Below are 22,327 nucleotides of genomic sequence, written 5' to 3'. Positions count from 1 at the left end.
AAACTTCTAATGAACTCCTAGATGCAATCCAAAAGAGGGTGTCAATTCAATAGATATTTCCATGAGCACTGGTCTTCTGAACTGATATCTGTAATTCCATCCTCCTCTTCCAAACCAGTCTAAACATGTAAAGCTAGTTAGCATCCATTCACTACCCAACTCCAAACTCATAAATAACTTTTCCTCTACCTCATTTATCCCTACTACTTTTATTCTTTGAGACAACCTTCCTTTGCACAAATTCTCTGAAAATTATAGTTTACAGAAATTCAGATCTAATGTCAACTCTTATCTTCTGCCTTTTCAGCCCTCAACCCATACACTGTACTAAAGTACTATAGGTCCTTATACCTTTTGTGTTTGTGATAATAATAAACAAATTAATGGTTCCATGATAAGCCTTAAACATAAAAAAAAATAGCCATTTTATTTTTGATTGTGTGTTTCTCAATTATGAGTGTAGATTAAAAGGAACATATTGTCACCAGGATCTCCATGAACTAAAAAGCATTCCAGGGCAATTCTGAAGGTTCAAAATGAATTTAACTGTTTATTTCTTTAGCTAAATTTAACTCTTAGCAATTAGGGCTAATGTTAGCAATCTATCTGAAAGAATCACTTTTCATCCTACTGTGATTTTCAATATTGTTCTTGGGTGCCGTTGGTAATATTCTCCACTTTGTAACATGTAATCGACTTCTTTCCAATCTTCATGTCTTTTAAATGAATCAAATAAAAGCTTTTTATATCATAACCTCTTCCCCAAGAATTTTGCTTCCCATACAAATGTTTAAATTGAAGCATTCTTTAACATCATACAAAATAAGATATTTCTTCATTCTAAAAAATAGTTACTGATTTTTTTGTGATGTAGAATACAAATGTACTTTATTCCTATTGTGTTATTTAGCAGCAAACTATTCTAATTCTTGGATAAATATTGTACTAACATGCTTTATCATGCATTAACATCTCCACAGGCAACAGTATTACTCAATAACTATACACAAATCTTGTGATGAAATCATAACAATATAATGTGGTTATTTCCAGGAAAAGTTGGCTATTTCATAGCTTATAGGAAATATATTTAAATAATAATAAGAAAATAAATAAAATTTATTTTTTATGTGATATGTACAACAGGTCTATCACTGATATTTTTGTCCTTCGGGTTAAAACTTTTCATTAATAATCTTAAAATCTAAGGGTCATACTATATTCAGAACAATGCAGCAATAAAATTTTAAAGTACATTTATGGGAAGTAAATGTAATACTATTAGAGAGTAAATTGATATATCAATGGAAAACAAAATATTGCTATAATCTAATTATAATTCCTAAATGACTATGTAGGATTGATGAACAGTACAAAGGAATAACAAGAGGCACCATACTACACAAAACAGTCCATAATTAATTTGGCATTTTTATAGCAGTGTCTATTAACATAATATAACTAAATGACATACTTTCCTACATTACAAATAATAGCTAATTTGACAATATATATATATATATATATATATTTTTTATTTATTTTTTTTTTCCAGTATCCAAATAAACAAATATGCCAATGATTCTAAATTCATCTGAAATTCTGTCTTCAGGTCAGAATAGGGGGTTCCTACATAACTTTCAGTGAAATTCTAAAATTACTTATAAAGTAACAAGATGTCAACAACAGGGTGAATCCTCAAAACACAACAATGATGAATTTCAGATAATCTGTATGGTGCATATGGGAATGAAAGTAAAAAATCTATTTTTAAAGTAACTATAATAAGATGCAGAAAATAAAGCCAAATCTTACTTCATTAACTGAAAAGTATTTGCATTGCAATCACAATACATAAACACAAACAGGCGCCTCCATAGCCAGGAAGGCAGGAGCAGCATGTTAAAGAGGCAACAAGAGGAAGCAGTACTCTTGATCTGGTTACCAGCAACAATTCTTCATGCATTAAGAACTGCATGAAAAGACCCACCTAGTGGCAGCGATCACAGTGTACCAATGTGGAATGTGCTTCAAGGCATTACTGTACGGTTAAAGGGCTTTTAATTTCATTAGGGTGAATACAGTGGTCTTAGATAATTTAAATTCTATGCAGTGGAATCAACTGATGATGTTACCAACAGCGAATTATAAATGAGAAGCATTCAGGGAAAATAATCATTGAAGCTACTAGGCTTTTCATACCAACTGAGAATACTGTTCAAGGCTTAGACCTAAATGGATGTCAGATGAACTGATGAGACTTGTGCAGAGGGGAAAAAAATGCATGGGATGCATATAAATTACCAGGTGGTACAGAAGTCTATGGTAGATATAAACTAGTTCGCAAACAAGTTAGGGCAGATTACAAGAAGTCTCTGGCAAAGAATGTAAAAATAAGTAGCAAAGACTTCTATATTTATATTAACAGTAGAAGGAAGAGGTTGAATCATGTTGGACCACTTGATTTAATAGTTTGTGTTTGTAACCTTAGTGTTCAGGTTGCTGACAAACTGAATAGGTATTTGCACCTACATTCACACATAAGAAATTCTTTAGGGGAGGGGGTTCCTGAAATTCATCAAACTCTAATAGGTAGCTAAATAATTTTGTGATAACAGAAAGGAAAGTGGAAGATAAATTGTTGGAGCTAAACATGAAAAAGGTGCCCAGAGTTGATTGGAATCTATTCAATTATATTAAGGGAGGCAGCAAAGGAGGTAAGCAAACCCTCAGTCACAATTATTAGAGCATCTTTGGATTCAGGGGAAGTACCTGTGGACTGGAGATGGGCAAATGTATCTGTAATTTATAAAGGGGTAGCAAAAGATAACATGAGTAATGTTGTTGTTATTTGGTTTTTAGGAGCATTAGCAACTAAGGCCATATTGCTCCGGGGATATACCGTGGTCATTCCTTTCTGCATCCTCCATATTTGGTGGTCACAGGCTCGAACCCCAGTCTAATCAAGAAGTGTGTGTGCTATGCACTGCTGCCCCTGCCCACCTGGCTACGGAGGCGCCAATAACATGAGTAATTACAGAACTGTTTGTTTCTGTTTCATGGAAAATAATGGAGTCACTGGTAAAACAAGTAATGCAGGACCACCTGGACTGGAATGCAATTATACTGCAGTCAAAGCATGGATTTGTTAAGTGGTAGTCTTGTCTAACCAATCTGATGTTACTATGATACAGTGACCAAGGAACTGGATGCAAAAAATAATTTTGATATATGCTTGGATTTCAGGAAGGCTTTTGATACTGTTGGCTGCTGTGAAAGCGATCAACAGTATAAAAAAGACTGCTGTAAAGACTGGAGCAATGTGGAATTAAGGGAAAATCACTGCGGTGTATAAAAGTCACTGCGGTGTATATATTTATTAATGATATTGATAAAGGTATATCGGGTTAGTTGTTTTGGGTTTTACTGGTGCATCAGCAACTAAGGCTATAATGCGTGGTATATCAGGCTTAATGTCTTAAGTTTGCAAGGTAGTTAATGACAGTAATCAAGGTAAGTTACAACAATAACTATAAAAATTAGGCCGATGAGCTGATAAATAGCATTTGAAGTTTAACAGACAAATGTAAGGTACTGCATATGGTTAGCAGTAATCCCAGATTAACATACCAGCTGTGTGCTGCTACTACACTCAGGAAAATGAAATAGACCTGGGGGTAATTGTGCAGTCACGTATGAAGTTTTCTGAGGTGCAGACAGACTGCCAGGACAATTCATGAGGTTTGCCATTGATAAAGAGGAACTGTGCTAGCAGGGATAAGGAGAGTATCCTTTTGTACAAGGCCATGGTCAGGCCACATCTTGAGCTGTATACAGGTTTTGAGGCCTCATTTCAGAAGGATGCAGATCTTTTGGAACAGGCACAGAGAAGGGTAGCCAGACTGATGAAGAGAACAAAGGGGTACTCTTACCAAAAAAAGGCTTCAGTTCTGGAACTTTCCTGGTGACTAGGCACCTGCAAGGAGATTTGATTGAGGTGTTTAAAGCCTTAAATGGATGGAGTAAGGCCAATGTTGATGGCATTCTTCCTTGTGCTGAGACTGCACACATAAGGGGGCATAAATTCAAATTGAGGAAGGAAAGTTGCAGGATAGGTGTGCGGGGGTTTGCTGTCAGCCAGCGGGTGGTTAATTGTTGGAACGAACTTCCATCTGTTGTTGTTGTTTTGTTGTTGTTGTTGTAAGTGGGTAGTTTGAATAATTCAAGAACTGACAAATCCTTGGAGCTGGAGTGGATGGACAAGTGATGTGGGTAGGATTTTTTTAATTTGCCTGATACACTATAAGATTGCTTTCTTGCATCATTTGTCACTACTAATACTAAATGTTCCCTTAACAACTCCTTTGTGTTTTTGATCTGCTGTCAACAGCTATGGGCACACCTTTAGCATATCTCTGTTATTATGAGTGACATGCATTCAGGGAAGTCCAAGTCACTGGCAACATACCAAACTGTCACTCATCACCAGATCATGCATACTGTCAATAACTTCTGTAGTGATGAATGCTACGGGTCTTATAGGCTCTCCATTCCTTGTTTAAATTTGCCTGCCCACTTCTTAACTGTGGAATAGGAAAAGCTTTCTCCCCAGTGCTGCTGTAATGTAATCATATCTTCATGAATTGACTTCAGCATTAGTCCCTTTTCCCCCAAATACTGGATGACTGCATTTTGTATGTTTTTGTGCACCTTTTCTCATTTAAACAATTTTGTTGAATTCATGACCTGTAATTAAAAAAAGAATTAAAAAAAAAAAAAAAATTGTGTGGTGTGGCTATTTGAAGTGTTATATATTAAGTACAGAAATTTTTAACACTGTACGCTACTCATTCATATTCAGGCCACAAACTTTTCAAACTCCCCTTGTATAAGCAGTCAAACTCATCAATAATCTGGACTGAGTTAGAATGATATTTCTTCACTAACTTACTTTTGTTTCATTGATAGTATGGGTTTCTGCAATGCTTCTTGAATCGCACTTTTGTTATGGGTGCCTTGTTCTGTTGTGGTTAGACCTTGTACAGTAAAAGTCCGAAAATCCGGACTGCTTGGGCACTAGGTCGATCAGGATTTTCTGATTCTCAGGCAGTACTTTTAAAATTCAAATTTAAGATGGAATAAAGAAGAGAATATCAGGTAAATTTTGACAGTTTATTCAATAGCAAATAAAGCATGCTTCATTTATTGAAATGAGCAGTATTAAAGAAAAATAAAGTCAACACCTGACAAAGATGTAAACATAAAAATTTTCACCAAACAAAAAAAAAAAAAAAAAAAAAAAGCATGTAATGTTTGAAATTGTGTTTAAAAAGGAACAATGTAAAAGAAAAATACAGTATATAAATGAAAGCAGAAGATACATATTTTATATAAATTAATTATTTGTTTTAGTTTATTAACAAAACATTTTCATATAAAATACAAAGTTCGAAAAACAAACAAATATTTATGCAGACCGGGCTAGCCGGGTGGGTAAAGTGCCTGCCTGGCAACCCAAAGGTCGCGGGTTCGAATCCCGCCTCAAGCTTGGATCAAAGTACTGCAAAAACCTTGGGAGGTGCATTATGGCCACAGAAGCCAATGCGGCAACAACTACCGAAAAAAAAAAAAAAAAAAAAAAAATTATTCACTCTTTTCCGTGATTTCTGTTGCGTCCGTTTCACTGCTTGCGGATGGAACACTTGCAACTTCTACTCTATCCGCTGCACTGCTTGATGCTTCTATTCTTTCTTTAAATACTTTCGTATATCATCTTGTTTACAACTTTGTGATAAAATTATTATGCACCATGTGTGCATACATGATGTCCTGAAGACTGAGGCTATGGTTCTGTTCCATAAATTTAATAACTGTTTCAATGGACTTTTCTGCAGTAGCCCAAAATATCTTTTCTTCTTCAACTTTGTCGTTTTCTTCACCAGATTCTTTTCAATAATTCTCTTTTAGCTTATCAGGAATTATAATGCTTTGAATAATTTCTTGATCAGTGAAAGTCGCTGCAACTTCAATATCATCTTCAATGTGTATCCACTCTTCTATGTCATCAGCGTAGTTTGCATAGAGGGTTGTCTTCCGTACATAATTTAACAGTTTCTATCAGTTCTTTCACTTCAGAAGCCTTCAGCTTTATGTGAAATCCTTCAAAATCTTCATTTCGATCAGATGGTACATCTGCAAACGTTCACATTTGGCCATAACTTTCACCACTCTCTTAAAAGAGTTACAGGCTTGACTGCATTCCATGCAGTCACGAGTGAAAATATTGCATCTTTGATTGTAAAATTGCATTGAAATTCTGAAGGATCGACATTCTTATGCATCATTTTCATCATAAAATCATTTTTATAGTGACATTTAAAGTTCCTAATGACTCCTTGATCCATGGGTTGAATTAATGGTGTTACGTTTGGTGGCAAGTATTTCCGCAATCAGCCACTAATTTTGATTCATGCTGGTGGGCCCTACAGTTGTCGAGAAGTAGCAGGCACTTTGTATTTGCAGGCTTCCCCAATTTTCTCAAGTTCTGACGAACTGATGGAACAAAATCATGAACAAACCAATTGTAAAATATATTTTTGTCCATCCAAGCATTTTTTTTTGGGCTTTAGAGGTCACAGGTAAGTGCACAATTCCTTTAAAGGCCCGTGGGTGCTGAAATTTACCAATCACCAAAAGCTTAATTTTATGCCGACCTGAAGCATTAGCACACATAAGAACGGTTAGTCTTTCCTTATTATGCTTAAATCCTGTTGCATTTTGTTCTTGGTTTCCAGCCAAAGTTTTTGTGGGCAAACACTTCCAGTAAACCACTGTTTTATCAGCATTATAAATTTGACCAGCTGTAAGGTCATAGTCAGATACAATCTTTTTCAAATGTTGCACTATATTCTGTTGCTGCTTGTGTATCAGCCAACTGTTTTTCTCAAGCAGTATCTAACTGTCTAATACCATGACGAGTCTTGAAATTCCTAAGCCATTCGTCACTAAATGTGCACTCTGATTCAATGTTCATTTGCTACTTAAAAGACCTTGCTTTGGCAATAAGCATCGGCCCAGAAATTGCAGTACCTTCTGATTGTTTTAGCAAAAACAATTCGTACAACGCTTTATCGAGAAGGCACCTCCGTAGCCAGGTGGGCAGAAGCAGCAGTGCACACGCTTCTTGATTAGACCAGGATTCAAGCCTGTGACCACCAAATACTGAGGATGTGGAAAGGTCAGGGAATAACCACTGCATATCCCCGGAGCAATATGGCCCTAGTTGCTAATGCTCCTAAAAAAACCAAATAACAATAACTTTATCGAGATTCTCTAATTTTGGGCGGTGTAAACTTTTTCTCTCAGCAATTTTATTGTAAGGCTCAGACAAGGCTGTGAATTCTAGAATTTTATTCTTTGCCTTTTTTATATTGTAAATTGTAGACTTTCCAATGCTGTATGTTTCCATTAAAACAGCATTGCTCACACCATTTTCTAGTTTCTTAATTATTTCAAGTTTATCACTCAATTTCAACATGTTCTTCTTTCTCTTCACACCATGAAGTTTATCTATTTTAAGAGCCATTATTATGGGCTTGTAAAGACGTATGCTATATATGGTAAATCGAAAGAGTAAGACAAAAATTATACCATTGCCACGGTTTCATTGCTCATTTCAAAATGGCGACCGCGAGCTTGCTTGTTGACGCTGGGCATCTGTGGCACTCACGCATGTGCGTGCACACACAAAAGTCAGCTAAATTAAAAAAAATTTGTGAGTTTTTCTAAAGTCCGGATTTCTGGCATTTGGATTTTCAGACTTTTACCATACTAAACAGATCTGGGTTATAGAAGGATGGTCTGTTATCCTGTTAGATTTTTGTCGTATGGAGAGGTGACTTGGTATAGGTATACTGATGGAATGATCCTGATATACTGTAGACTTCACAGCTGTTTTCAGAAAATGAAGACTGGAATGCTTTGAATTGTCCCTCTGCCAGTAGGCTAATCCTGGTGAACTAATTTAAATAAGTCAAAATCTGTTTCTTGGACAAGTTTGGATATTGCAGGTTGAAATTTACTCACCTTTCTTACTGATGAGTGACTCTGGAACACATCTTATGAAGAGGGACTCCTTCATAACACTTTTGTATTTTTGAAATCTCAAGTGTGCACAATGGAGAGAGCTGAAAGCTGTATTATACAGGCTGGCCTCGATTAACTCGTCCCGCGAGCGCATCGCGCAAACGGAATTTGGAAACGGAAATGCGTTAATCGAATATAATAATCAATAGGAAAAATTATAATTGGTCCTTGACTTTCTAGAATGTCCATAAAGAATTTTAAAAATACCTTTTAAATAACTTTTTAACTGTATACAATGTAAAAGATAATGAAAATAATTATGGAATTAAATGTTTATTGCATAAAACAATGGTTCCCAAACTGTGCACCGTGGAATATTTTAAATTTTCGAGGGAAACACAGCGATACTTGACATCTGTCTGACACCGCGCGAACCACTAGCTCGAGGTAGTTCACAGTTTCAGCATTTCTTATTAAGTTGTTTGGTCCTAACTACTAAACGGAACTGTTAGGTATTTCTTTTGGTCTGGGTGCACCTTGAAAAAATTACTGAGACACTAAGGGCGCCGTGAACCGAGAAAGTTTGGGAACCTCTGACATAAAATACACAATGAAGAAATGACTGTTGCGGAAATATTTGAACAGTGTTGACTTTCTCTTTTCATCAATCAATTTCCGATAGCCGACAACAATCTTCTCTGGGCCCTGGTGAAATAAATATCGCAGAGAACATTAAACCTTTTGTTTGAGGTTCTATGCGATACGAAAGATTTCATCTAATTCTTTCATCGTTATCTCCTTTGCGGTAACATTTTCATCTGGCTCATTTAAAAATTTGAATTTTTATGCAAGTGTGCATTGACTTTATTAGCAGGAGACAAACAAGTAACAAGTCTTCTTCCGATGGTTGATGGAACACACCGAGGCGGGCAGCAGGCAAACATTTGTTTATTGACCGTACGACTCGCGGTAAGCTTAATGCGCGATTCAAATCTTTTTCAACTATCGCATAAAAAAAAAAAAAAAAGATCGCATTAACTGGAAATTTGCATTGTTAAAAGTGGTATAATTTTTTAAATAGCATTAACTGAAAATCGCGTTAATCGAACTCGTGTTATGCGAGGCCTAGCTGTACTTACCTACTATTCCAAATTAGACATTCCAATAATGTCCAATTTGGAATAGTAGGTAAGTATATGATGTCCAAACATATACACACCTTCTATATGATTTCCAAACATATATACAAACACACACTACACCACACCTTTTCATATGCAAAAGATTTGATTACTGCATAAATGGGGCCTCTTGTTTTAATGCCTTTGAACTGGTGTAGCAGGTAGAGTATTCCTGCTGTCTGGGAACAAAAGGAATGAATGTGAGAATCAAATCTTGCCTAATTGGGAAGATCACTGTTGAATTATAGGACAGTATTATTGGTGGTGTTAGTGATGATGTTCTGAAAATATCCATTGTTTTTGACAATCTTTATAACCTAGCTAGAATAACCACCAACATGATTCCAGGACTTTTACTGATCCAGAAAAACAGTAACCCATAGCATAATTCAATAAGCTCCCAGAACCCATATTATTTCTGGAGCAAATGTAACTCTTAGAGAAAGAAACTAAGTTTAACTAAGCCCACATTTAGATAGTTTGGCTGATTATATTGTTCATGAGTTGCTGTCACCACTTTTCACTTGGCACAGCTTCCACCTTTTGACTTTCGGAAAGCAGGAAATTGATTTTTAATTAAAAAAAAAAAAAAAAGATTTATTTTTAATCCAGGTCTTGACCTTGAAATTAAAATTCCCTGACAACACACACATTTTATATACAGCTAGGATCATTTACCAGTACTGTATGCTTTTGAACTATTAGCGTGCCCAGGAGTAATGATACTACCACCTTCACTATGAAATGTTACATCTCGTTTTTTGCATTTCTTTCTTGATGCTGTTATGCTTATTTGTTTGCAAATGTCTATTAACTCTGCTTTTTGCACTACTTTTAACTAGCTATATATAGTATAAAAAGCACATTATCTTTTCCAGACCTTATAATACACAGAAAAATCTGGACATACGTCTTCTTAATGCTATATTTTATTTCTTTAGCATCTGAAAGACAAATTTAGTTTTACATCACATACAAAGAAAATATGGTTTTAATATTGCATATATTTAATGATATTCTGAGTGCTGTATACTTTATGCAATACAGACTAAGTTGACTTCATTAACTAAAGATGAAATGAACAAAGAAATGCATGCACAAATTTGCAGATTCTTTTTAATAATTCTAAAACTTTTTTTTTTTTTTTTTTTGTGAAAAAAGATGGAGGAAAACCTGTTAGGATGGTAAGCAAGCGAATAGATTGGGAAAAAAAAGTCTTCATTGTAAATCAGGAGAGTTGGCAGCTATGCATAGCTGCTAACTCTCCTGATTTACAATGAAGATTAAGAGTTGGCAGCTATGCATAGCTGCCAACTCTTAATCACTTCAATTAATTAAATCTTGGCCTTGATTTTTTTTTCATGTTATTATAGTTATGTTAGAAATTATTAGAATTATTGCATTTCAAGATCTACTTTTGTTTATGTAACATATGTTACTTTGTAAATAATTGTTAGCATTTTATTAATGCCTCTCTTGGCCTGAAAGCAGAATTCCACAAGTAAATTCAGAAATGTCATATATTATTGTATTTGGATACTGTACAGGTTTAGGAAATTTGTAAAAAAAAAATTTTTTTTAATTTACTGTTCCATAAATTGTTTTGTCCCTATAGTGTCTTATTTAATTATATTTAACACTCTAAGCAATGTCCTTATCATAGTGTCTGCTGCTATTTCTTTGTATACTTTCCATGTTCACCAATAATAGCTGAAATTATCCAATGAACTTAAAAGTAGTTAAGAGTGAAAATTTATAATGACAAACATACTGCAAATTATAACTGTAATTAACTAACCTGTAGAGCTGTAGATTAACAATTTTAACTAATTTGGTCACAAGGAATTTAATGACATCTGAAAATCATTTTATTTTCCTTCTGTGGCAAAACTGTAGTAGAGTATACACTGATGGGTAGGTAAACTGAAGAAATGGCAAATCACACTGCAAACTGAAGACACGGTATTATTTTGATTCTGCTTCATGAAGTCCTTACGTGAAGGAGTCATTCTGGTAGAAAATAAGCAATTTGGCAAAGCACATAAAATGGAATATATATTTGGAAATATAACTGAATCAGTTACTTTTTGATTATATTTTAATGTAAAAAAAAAAAAATTAAAATTGTGTTAAAAATTTAATGCGACATTCATTTAGTTCTTGTAACTTCAAAGGCACTATTAACTCCTAATATGGTGGTGGCAATACCTTATGGATGCAGCCACTATTTAACACAAGACTACACAGAATTCATATACTTAAGTAAGAGACTATTGCCATATACCCTGCCAGTAAACCATCACACAATCCCTTTTGTAATCAATTCTGATTACATATGGAGAATGAAAACAAATCAGTTTTCCACTTCTTTAATGTGGAAAGGTGCTCACTCAATAAATCCCAAGAAAGCAAGCTGATCAGAACAGTTATTTTAAAATCCATATGTACTGCTGTCCAACTGTTTTTGATAAAAACTGTGAATAATTAAACAGTTCTGGGATTGAGAGAGAGCAAACAAGAGTTGAGTGCAAAAGTCTTCACTATGAAGGGTTACTATATGTTTTGTTTTTTTCAAATTTTAAAATATTTTATATAATTCAACTTCTCAAAAGAGTAATTGGCCCATCAGTTCACCATGTCTATATCTTCTACATATCCCTTCACAATAACTGTTATGTTTAAAATCTATTATAAAACAAGTTTACAATACATATGAGTTTGGAGAGGAGGGAGGAATAGGATATTCTGATAGGAAATGTTTTATCCTAATCCACATGGTAGCTAATTAAATTATAAGCACCATCACTCTTCAATTTTTATCAAGAAAATATATTCAGAAATGACAGAGAAATATGGAACACAATATTATACTAGACCAGGAGTAGGAAAAATATGGCTAAGAATCACCAAGCAACTTAAAAATATAGACAACAATTTCCAAAACTTAATTGGTTTTATTGGGATTGTCTTCTGCCATTTTTTTTTTTTTAAAACTTTAAACTGTTACATGATTTGATGTTTTTAGTTTCTATATCTGAACCTAGAGACTTAATGTACAACACTAAGCAATTGTACACGATAACTTTTAAATCTTTGTCCCCAAAAATTTGCCAATATCTGTCTGTTCGTGTGCCAGACTAGGGAATCCCTATCAGAAGGACACTGTTCATTCTCAACCAAACTAATATATGGATTAGTGTAGACTGATATTTGTTGACAAACAATTACAGGCCCATACTCATTTAAAAAATCTGTTAATAGCAATATATATCTAACAGTATTTTGATGTGTGTCTGGATGTTGCATTAAAGGGTAGCTTTCTATAAGCCATAGTTTTTAGTGCATCCTTTAATAGAAAGACAGCATTTTTGATTATACTGTACCTCCTCACTTCACCAGAGTGATCAGAGAATATCACAAAGAAATGGATAGTGCTGCTGATGAGTGACCCCCAAAGACTTTTTTGTTACCAAAACGCAGATAATTTATCAAAAGAAGACTTCAGAGAGTAACTCGTACTTAGATGAACAGACAAATAAAAGATTATAAAGAATGCAGTTTTTTTAGGTACAAAACTGTAAATAAGTTTACTTATGCCAAAAACCCTTTGTTAGGGCAATATATGTTGAGGGTAAACAGAGAGAATGTTAAAAGAAAAAATGAGAAGCTGCAAAACATGTATTCACTTGTATGAAACTATACAGGAAAAAAGAATTTTAAAATCATTGTCAATGAGAATAACACAAAACGGAAGAAAAAAATACAAAAATCAGATGATTAAAAGAAACTATGGGAGAAATTGACAATAACGGAGTTAAAATGTTATACAAAAAATGATTTATTTTATTATTATTTTTTTTTATTTTGAGCTGGATGCATTCTGCTGTTGCACTGTAGTGGGGGGGGGGGCACTATACTAGAGGTGATTAGAGGTAACCTTTCATGAATTATATTTACACACTTGCCTGACATTTAATATCACAGTTAAAGGATTATATATAAGTTTCAATTATTGTTTTATTTTTCCTTTTGCTCCAGTTGGCAGTAGTGTTGCATATGATCAAGAGACTGGAATAGCTCCTTTAACATAATTTGTAATTGTTCACAGAATAAATTTATCCCGAGGAATACAAAGAATTCCCGTATTGGTATTTGTAGTGTTAATTTAATCTATATATTTTATTCCTACACTTTTCACTAGTGTTTAGATCATCCTGATTTCATCCATATCCTCAATATTAAATAGTAGCAAAATGCTAATGCAGATTTCAAAAACATCAAGTCAGAAAATGTTTCCATCATTTTCTATTTTTAAACACCTAATGACCAAAACAAGTTGAAATATCAGTTCAAAACATGTAAAAGAATAACCTTTTACACTATAATGTACATCATTATCAACAGCTATCTTGGTAGATTCAAGAAGAGGGAGATTTATGCAAAGTAATCTACAATTTACATTACAAAATCTAGAGCCTCCCACAAACAACCCAGGTTTTGTTCATCACAGACATGCTGATCAAAAATAAAATGCTCAATGGATCCTCATATGTGCAGTTAACAAAACTGCTATAATATCTAACAGAATGGGACAATATTGCTGGCTGGCTATTTGGTTTGGGGATTTTCAATGCACTGACTACTATGATAATAGTGTGCTAAATTGATATCATTTGCACATTGTGCTGGATGAAAAACCTAGAATTACTCGGGGGCTTTTAAAAATTTCTGCAGCAGTCTACAGTTGGATCTGAACTAATTCCTCAAATGAGTTTCTACAGAATATAAAATTCCACTTTATTTATACATCTTACATGCTGTTGACATTACTGTGATGTTATTATCTCTTTATCAGAACCTCATTTTACTTTATTATACACCTTACATTTTGTGTGTTACCCTTTAATCTTGTTGTACTGATGACAGAATCTCAGATGATGTTGATGGGTAACACCACTAAAATAAAAGGTGTACAAATAATTGACATTTTCTATAGGATAAAAAAAGGTACTTTTCAATAGTGGATAATGAAATTTATTTGTTATTAAGTTTATATTCTTTTTATTGAAGTAAATGGAGTGAGTGATGATCCTATTATCAAGGATGTATTCAGAGTGAACAAAGATATGCAGAATCAGAATATATATGCATATCCTGAGAGGAAAAAAATGAACTAACCTGAACATTTTACTTTTATTGTGTGCAGGAATAATGGTTTTTGCTGTCTAGCAATTATGGCTAATTATAATATGCAATGGTGACTCTTAAGCATGTAGCGCATATATAACAGATTAAGTGAATGACATTAAATATATAATCAGTACACCCATACACAACTTATATTCAAAGCATTAATAATAACAGAATGGCAGCATATTAAGACATTACACATCTTGAAATAAACAAAATAATAATCTTGATTTTCTGGTTGTTATAGGCATTATTATATTTGAGACAATATAAATTACTATTATGTTACAAATAATTTTGTGGAAATACAATATGTTAGGTGTAACTCATCATTTAAAATTTTTGTTTCACAGAACAATCAAGAAAATGTACCATGAACAAATTTTTCAAGACTTCATAATGTAAATTCCATTTAACTCTTGATGCTAAGATAATACACTGAACAAAGCCAAGATAAACCCAGGGGCTCACATCTGCCAAGTATGGGCTTGGCACACCCAGGGTCCTCAGCTGGATATCATCATTCTTCTTCTCTTTCTTGGTGATTTCTTTCTACTTCTGACTCTCTCTCTCTCTCTCTCTCTCTCTCTCTCTCTCTCTCTCTCTCTCTCTCTCTCTCACACACACACACACACACACACACACACACACACACACACACACAGGTTAACTGAGAAATTTGTTTTTGGCTGGTGCAGCAAAAGCCTCAGGCTTCCTTGCATCATATGGCTAATAATAATAATATGAAATTTTATGTTAAGATAATGTATCCTAAAGTGTTATTCCAAATAAATTTGGCTCTGTCGCTGAACAGTCATGAAATTTTTTAACGAGGTACAACAGAAATTAGAATGACTATCTGGATAAATGGACATTCTTCCTATGTATGGATAAACAGACATTCAGACAATGACAAAGTTTTCATTATAATTGGCCTATAACGAGTACTGTTTTCTCAAAGAGAATGTGATTAAAGAATACAGAGGATCATGTGCAGAGGTTCTTGTGTTGATTAATGGCAAAAAACAAAAGGTATAATGCGGGGTATAAAAAATTTACTGTCAATTTCTTTTTATATTTTATAGTGTTGTCTAGTGTGTTTTACAAAGTTGTTTTTTTGGGAGGGGGAAATGATTATTCTGACTGAGTAGAGAGGGTTATCTGTCTATCCTGTTATAGAAATTGCAGCTTAGGCTGATGTTAAACTGACGTGGGTTTGACAGTAAGCATTATGGAGGATCAGTTGCTAAGAGAAGGCACAAAGTGTGTTAGCACAGGCTGATATGGAGGTGGGTATGCACACTCTTTTTGTCTGCTTGTCCATAAATTTGATTTCGTGAGTTTTACATCTGGTTTAATATGTAGAAATTAGTTATTTCCCTGGCTTTGCCAGTTGAATTGTCATTTTGCAATAATTTCTTTCTGATGACCCTATAATAAATCTATGGTATATATGAAAGGAGCAGTTGATGGGACTCACTGTTTGGTTGCATGATCAGTGTGTTCTTTTCTAGTGTGTGCCCAGAAATCTCTCATTCCTGGGAATATATCTAAAATTTACTCATGGATAGGATAAACAGAGCTTTTTTTATTGTAGGATTGATATAGAGATAGCAATTGAGATTTTATTGATTCTATGGCTAGTTGTATGCATCAGGTCAGAAATGTATATATCACATTCTAATGGAAGTTTTTTTAGAAACATTAATCTTAAAACAGTTCTGTCCCAACTCTGTGCTCTGTTTTGGAGCCTTTCAGAATAAATTAAGAGTAAAATATGCATGTAGATGTGAATTTGTATGATGATGTTTTCAAAATTTGGAAAAGGAGAACCTCATTCGCCCAAAATGTGAAAGGTGATCAAAGGGGAGGGGTGGGGGTCAAGTAGGACAGAAATATGCCAAAGTAGGAAGACTCAATTTTTGCAGCATAGACTACTAAGAGCAGTTGTCTGGAGGTGAAGTAGGAATTATAGGCTTCAACATACAAGCTCTATACTAGTGATGTTGTATAGACTACTAAAGCAATGTATATAGTGCTGTTATGTATACAGTCTAGCCACTGCAAAACACTGGTTGTACCAGAGCTGTAGGTACCATAATCTAGACTGGAGTAAAGGTGTGCAATGGTCAGCTCCCCATGTCACTGCAGACATCATCCTGATAATGTCTGGATTTTTTAGGCAGAATGTGTGGAGATATTTGATATGCTCCAGAAAGTTAAGTTTATTACCTAGAGTTAAACCAATGAAAGAAAAAAAAAAAAATAAAAAAAAACACTTGGTGAGAGAAATTGGCTGGTTTTCTAACCTGATCTCAAGTTCAGGGTGCATTCTGAGTTCTCTGGAAAAGTGGATTGCCATTGTTTTTCCCTTTGATATCCTGTAACCATTGGTCTTGGTCTGTATTCCTATTTTATTTGTTGCTCCTTTAAAAGGCCTTCCTTGAACACAATGCGGTGTTATGACATATTACAAAATCGTTGGTTGATTTTTTAGATATTTTTGTAGAAATGTACCTGCATATTTCCACTGTGTCTAGTACATTTTACATATAAAATCAATTCTGACTGAAAACAGAGATACACTGAGGACGGAGCTGAGAGGAACTTGCTCTTCTTGCAATTTTGATATCTGACCTGAAAGATTCTATGGCTTAGAAAGATATGGATTAATTTTAGATGATAGCCTATCCAAGGATGCTCTCATAATTATGAGAGCATCCTTGGACTCAGGGGAGGTACCCACGGACTGGATTTGTGCAAATGTATCCCCAGTTCACAAAGGGGGATCAAAGGGTGACTCGAGTAATTACAGATCAGTTAGTTTAACTTCTGTTTCGAGTAAAATAATGGAGTCACTGGTTAAAGATGCATTGCAGGATCATCTAGACAAGACTGCAGCAATAATTCAGACACAGCATGGGTTTGTTAAGGGAAAGTCTTGTCTGACAAATTTGATAGGATATTATGATGTGGTTACAAAGGAACTGGATGCAAAAAATAATTTTGATATCATATACTTGGATTTCAGGAAATCTTTTGGCACTGTTGTGCATGGAAGACTACTGTACAAATTGGAGCAGAATGTTATTAAGGGTAAGTTGCTACAATGGATAAAAGTGTGGTTGGGTGGGAGAAGACAGAGGGTGGTAATTAATGGACACTGCTCTTTGTGGAATAATGTTATTAGTGGAGTCCCACAAGGTTCAGCATTGGGGCCGCTGTTGTTTGTATATTTATCAATGATATTGATGAAGGTATATCAGGCTTAGTGATCAAAGTTTGCAGATGATACAAAGGTTGGTAGGGTTGTTAATGACAGTAATGGAAGTGTGCTACTGCAACAGGATCTAGATAATTTGGGCAGATGGGCTGAGAAGTGGCAACTGAAGTTTAACATTGAAAAATGCAAAATACTGCATATTGGGTAGAAGTAACCGCAGAGGAATGTACCAACTGTGCAGTACTACACTTGGGTAGTAGAAAATGAAAAAGACCTGGGAGTAATTGTGCAGTCAGATATGAAGTTTTCTAAGCAATGCAGACAGGCTGCTAGAGGAGGTCATGGGGTTTTGTCAATGATATACAGGAATTTTGCTAGCAGGGAAAAGGAGGTGATTGTCCCTCTGTCTAAGACAATGGTCAGGCCATGCCTTGAGTACTGCGTACAGGTCTGGAGGCCTCATTTTAGTAAGGATGTAGATTTGCTTGAGTGTGTACAGAGAAGGGCAACAAGATTGGTGAGGGGAATGAAGGGATCCTCTTACCAAGAGAGGCTTAAGTTCTACAAATTGCAGCGGCTGGAGACTGGGCACCTGCGAGGTGATCTGATTAAGGTGTATAAGGCCTTGAATGGATTGAGCACGCTGAATTCTGATGGGATTCTTCCACTTGTTCAGATTACGAACCTAAGGGGCATGAATTCAAATTGAGGAAAGACAGCTGTAGATGTGCGGAAATTTGCCTTTAGCCAGCGGGTGGTTAATTGCTGGAACAAACTTCCATCTGTCGTGGAAGTTGATAGGTTAAATAAATTTAAGGAAGAACTGGACAAACATATAGAGGGACTGGTTGTGTGAATTTTTTTTTTTTTTTGTTTTTTTGACTGATGCTACATAAGCTTGCTTTCTTGCATCACATACCACGATTACTATAGCTAGAGAGATTTTGTAATATGCCATAACACCAGGTTATGTTGAAGGCCTTTTCAACATATATCTGTCAGAAGGCATACATTCTATTGCTTCTGCCTTTATCATAAGATCTAAGGATGAGTTAGCATATTTAACGATTGCTGTTTGTCCAAGAACCACAACAGTCTTTTGCTAACAATTTTTTGTAATATTTTTCCTATACAATTTGTAACAGCAATTGTGCACTGGGTTGGAGCGATTTTTTTTCTTGGTTTGGGAAAGGCAAGTGCTATTGAGCATTGGATAGTAGTTTTCTAAGTAAATTCTACAGTATAAAGCTAGTAAGATGCCTAGAGATTTTACACTAAGTTACTGGATTGGCTGATAGTGTATGCCATCTAGGCCTCAGCATTGCTTCTTCTTGGTTGGTGCTTCCTGCAACTGCTCTGTGGCTGGTTGTATAAGTACCGCTGTGTAGAATTAAAGTTCAGTTCATTTGTCTGTCATTCAGTTTTTGGAAGGATGCACATATATGGATGTTTCAGTTAACTTTGCAATTAGATCAGGTATAGTTATAACCTCTCCATTTCAGTGTATTATTGAAGATGGTATAGAAAAATATTTACTGTTTATTTGTTTTGTTCCAAATTATAACAAATTATGCAGCTTGCTTCCACTAATGTACTGTTAGTGGATGCAAGATGCATCCAGGATTCCTTTTTGCTTCATGTCAAATGTGGTGAGCTTTTTTTTATAATTTATAAGATTGTCAGTAGTAGTAGAGTACTTGAAAAAGAAATTCCAAGTTTTATCTTTCTATTTATTTATTTTTTTTGCTGTGTTGCATTCACCATTTGGCCAATATGCAGTATGTTTGTGTTGTCTCATGAATATTTGTTGAACTACAGCTTTTGCTGCCATTAGCATCTGACATAGCATTGTCCATGAATTGGGAAACGACAACCCGTTCACCTAATTCGGACAAAGATGAATATTCGGCCCAAACTACCTTTTTGGAATTTTTATTTTATTCTAGTATCATGTGGTGGATCATCTGTTAATATTCTGTAAGTCATGGAAAAATGATCACTGTTTATTGGGCCTTCAGAAATTTCCCCTTCAAAAGTGGATATAGGATTAATGAAAAGGGCATGTCAGTAGCTGAGCTTGTGCCACAGGGAAAATGTGTGTACATTGCCTTTATTTAAGTGTGAGATTTTTGTTCTGTCCAGCAGTTTTTATATCAGACTCTGTCCTGTGATGGGATTTCCATACAGAATAGTGAGTATTCATGTCTTCCAAAGTGAAGAAAGGAGGTTTTCACTAGATTTTCAGTATCATAAGAACAGTGGTGATTTGGAGGACAGTATAGTGATACCAAAGTTAGTGCTAAGTCAATTGTGATGTGAACTGTGACTGCTTCCACACACAAGGGAAACCCTAGACTCAATCACAAAGCACCATTACAGCTGGATTTTGTGGCATTTACCTTTGAGGTTAAATTTATTTCTGGAAGACATGGCTGTAGGATTATACTGGACAATATTATCGCGAATGTTGTCTGTTACTTCAAAAATGACTGCATGCATTACTTGGGTTTAGAGTTAGAGTTACTTGGGTTTGCCTCTGAGAGGCAGTCTGCCCTGTTAATCAAGTTTGTGCTCTCTTTTTTTGGGAAATATAGGATGGCCTGAGCAGATTTTCTTCATTAGCATTAGCATTAGTAGAGGCATTTGATGCAAGAAAGCAAGCTTATGCAGCATCAGCCAAAAAAAAAAAAAAAACCCACTTCCACTTCACCCCTCTGTTCGTTCAAAATACCTGTCCAGCTGAGCCTTAAACTTATTTAGGCTATCAACCTCCACCACAAGGGATGGCAGTCTGTTCCACCAACCAACCACCCGCTGGCTAAAGGCAAATTTCCGCACGTCTATCCTACATCTGTCTTTCCTCAATTTGAATTTATGCCCTCTCAGGTGATTTTTCTGAGCTAGAGGAAGAATCCCATCAGCATTGAGCATGCTTAAACCATTCAAGGCTTTATACACTTCTATCAGATCACCTCGCTGGTGCCTAGTCTCCAGACACTGTAATTTGCAAAACTTAAGCCTTTCTTCGTAAGAGCACCCCTTTGTTCCATTCACTAATCTTGTTGCCCTTCTCTGTACACGTTCCAGCAGCTCTACATCCTTCTTGAAATGAGGCCTCCAGACCTGTATACAGTACTCTAGGTGTGGCCTGACCATTGCCTTATACAATAGAATAATCACCTCCTTATCCCTGCTGGAAAAATTCCTGTATATATCATTGACAATACTCCATGAGCTACTCTTGCAGCCCATCTGCACTGCTCAGAGAACTTCATATCTGCCTGCACAATCACCCCCAAGTCCCTTTCATTCTCTACCACTGTCAGTGTAGTACCACAGAGTTGATACGTTGCTCTGGGGTTGCTTTTTCCCATGTGTAGTACTTTACATTTGTCAATGTTCATTATACAATTCTAGGACTGAATTGCCCTGATTTACATTATCATAGACATCCATATGGTTGGGGAAGAGATTGTTTTCTACTCTGTTTCAGTCTTTGCATTTTGTGCTCAGATGCTGTGTTGAGACTGTATCTGGTGGGACAGATTAATGTATTGGAGTATTCTTGAGAGTGGCAACACAGGAATTTGTACTGAGGATAAGATTGAATGAGCCCAGTCAGTATTTGGAAGCAAATCATGTATTTGCTTCCAAATATGCAGTGTAATCATCTTTACAATTTGGCAACAAAGAACAGATCCTACTGTTTGTGCAAGACAAGCAATAGGATCTGTTCTTTGATACACAGTTAGCACATATTACCAACCCTCTGCAAATGCCCAAACTTTTAGCATTTGAAACAAATACTTAACAGGGTTTGGAATATATGGATAAACTTTCCAATTTAGATATCCTGTGATTATGACTGAAGGATTTGGCAAACTGAAGGCAAGTATGATATTTCAAGTTGGAAAAGGTGGGCCTTCCATTTTAGTTAGAATTCTCTTGGCTTCTACATTTTGACCTTTTAGGCTCTACATCTCTTGGCTTCGACATTTTGACCTTTTAGTTCTTCAAAAATTTCACCTGTGACATGCATGCAATCACCCTTTGCCATGTTTATGGTGCCATGAGGAGAAACTTTAGGAACACTTCCAAAGGTTGTATTCTGAGCTGCAGTTTGCAGTGCCTATTACTAACAGTCTCAATAAGGTCTATTGATTTTAATCATCATACCAATTTCGGTGGGCCAGCAGCATTCTCTAGGCACTTTTGTATTAAAAATGGCAAAGGCTTAATAACTGTTTGTTCTGTCAAAGACTATCATAAGGCATGCTGGACAAATTGTTCAATAATGTCTTCTTTCTTAGGTTGTTTCACAGAAGAGGGATTTAGCTCAATTTACTGTCTGGCAGCTGGATCTGAGGATACTGAGTTTGTAAAGTCTATGATAGCTCTTTTTAGCCCCACAAGTGAGAGCTTTTCCTCCTGGGCTTCTGGCCCTACCAGGAGGAGGCAGAAGTGGGTGCCACCTACTGATCAAATTGCTAAGAGTTAGTATTAGTTTTGTTAATTAGAGAAAAAACAAAAAAGGTGATTTGCTTTTTGAGCCTTTGATGACTTTCCCTTTTGGCTACTGTATATGGGGGTGGAAAGAGAGAGAGAGATTGTTATATATTGTAGTTAAAAATCACTCGGGCAGAATAGA

General features: G+C 35.4%; 1 protein-coding gene across 3 annotated transcripts in view; it reads right to left on the bottom strand.

Moving 5' to 3' along the window:
• Positions 1-22,327, bottom strand: part of LOC150081502 (transcription factor 12-like) — a 621,638-nt gene that overhangs the window by 9,971 nt on the left and 589,340 nt on the right. Inside the window, exon 17 of one of the 3 annotated variants that reach the window (XR_016547303.1) lies at positions 11,065-11,276. The exons of the other annotated variants lie outside the window; for them this stretch is intronic. The gene's annotated coding sequence lies outside the window, so the exon portion shown is untranslated. The remainder of the gene's footprint in view (positions 1-11,064; positions 11,277-22,327) is intronic. 3 annotated transcript variants of the gene reach the window in all.

This window comes from Mastigoproctus giganteus, chromosome 8, assembly GCF_048544385.1.
Source record: "Mastigoproctus giganteus isolate SK-2022 chromosome 8, ASM4854438v1, whole genome shotgun sequence".
In the NCBI taxonomy this organism is placed as follows: Eukaryota; Metazoa; Arthropoda; class Arachnida; order Uropygi; family Thelyphonidae; genus Mastigoproctus; species Mastigoproctus giganteus.
This window is presented reverse-complemented; position numbering and strand designations above follow the sequence as displayed.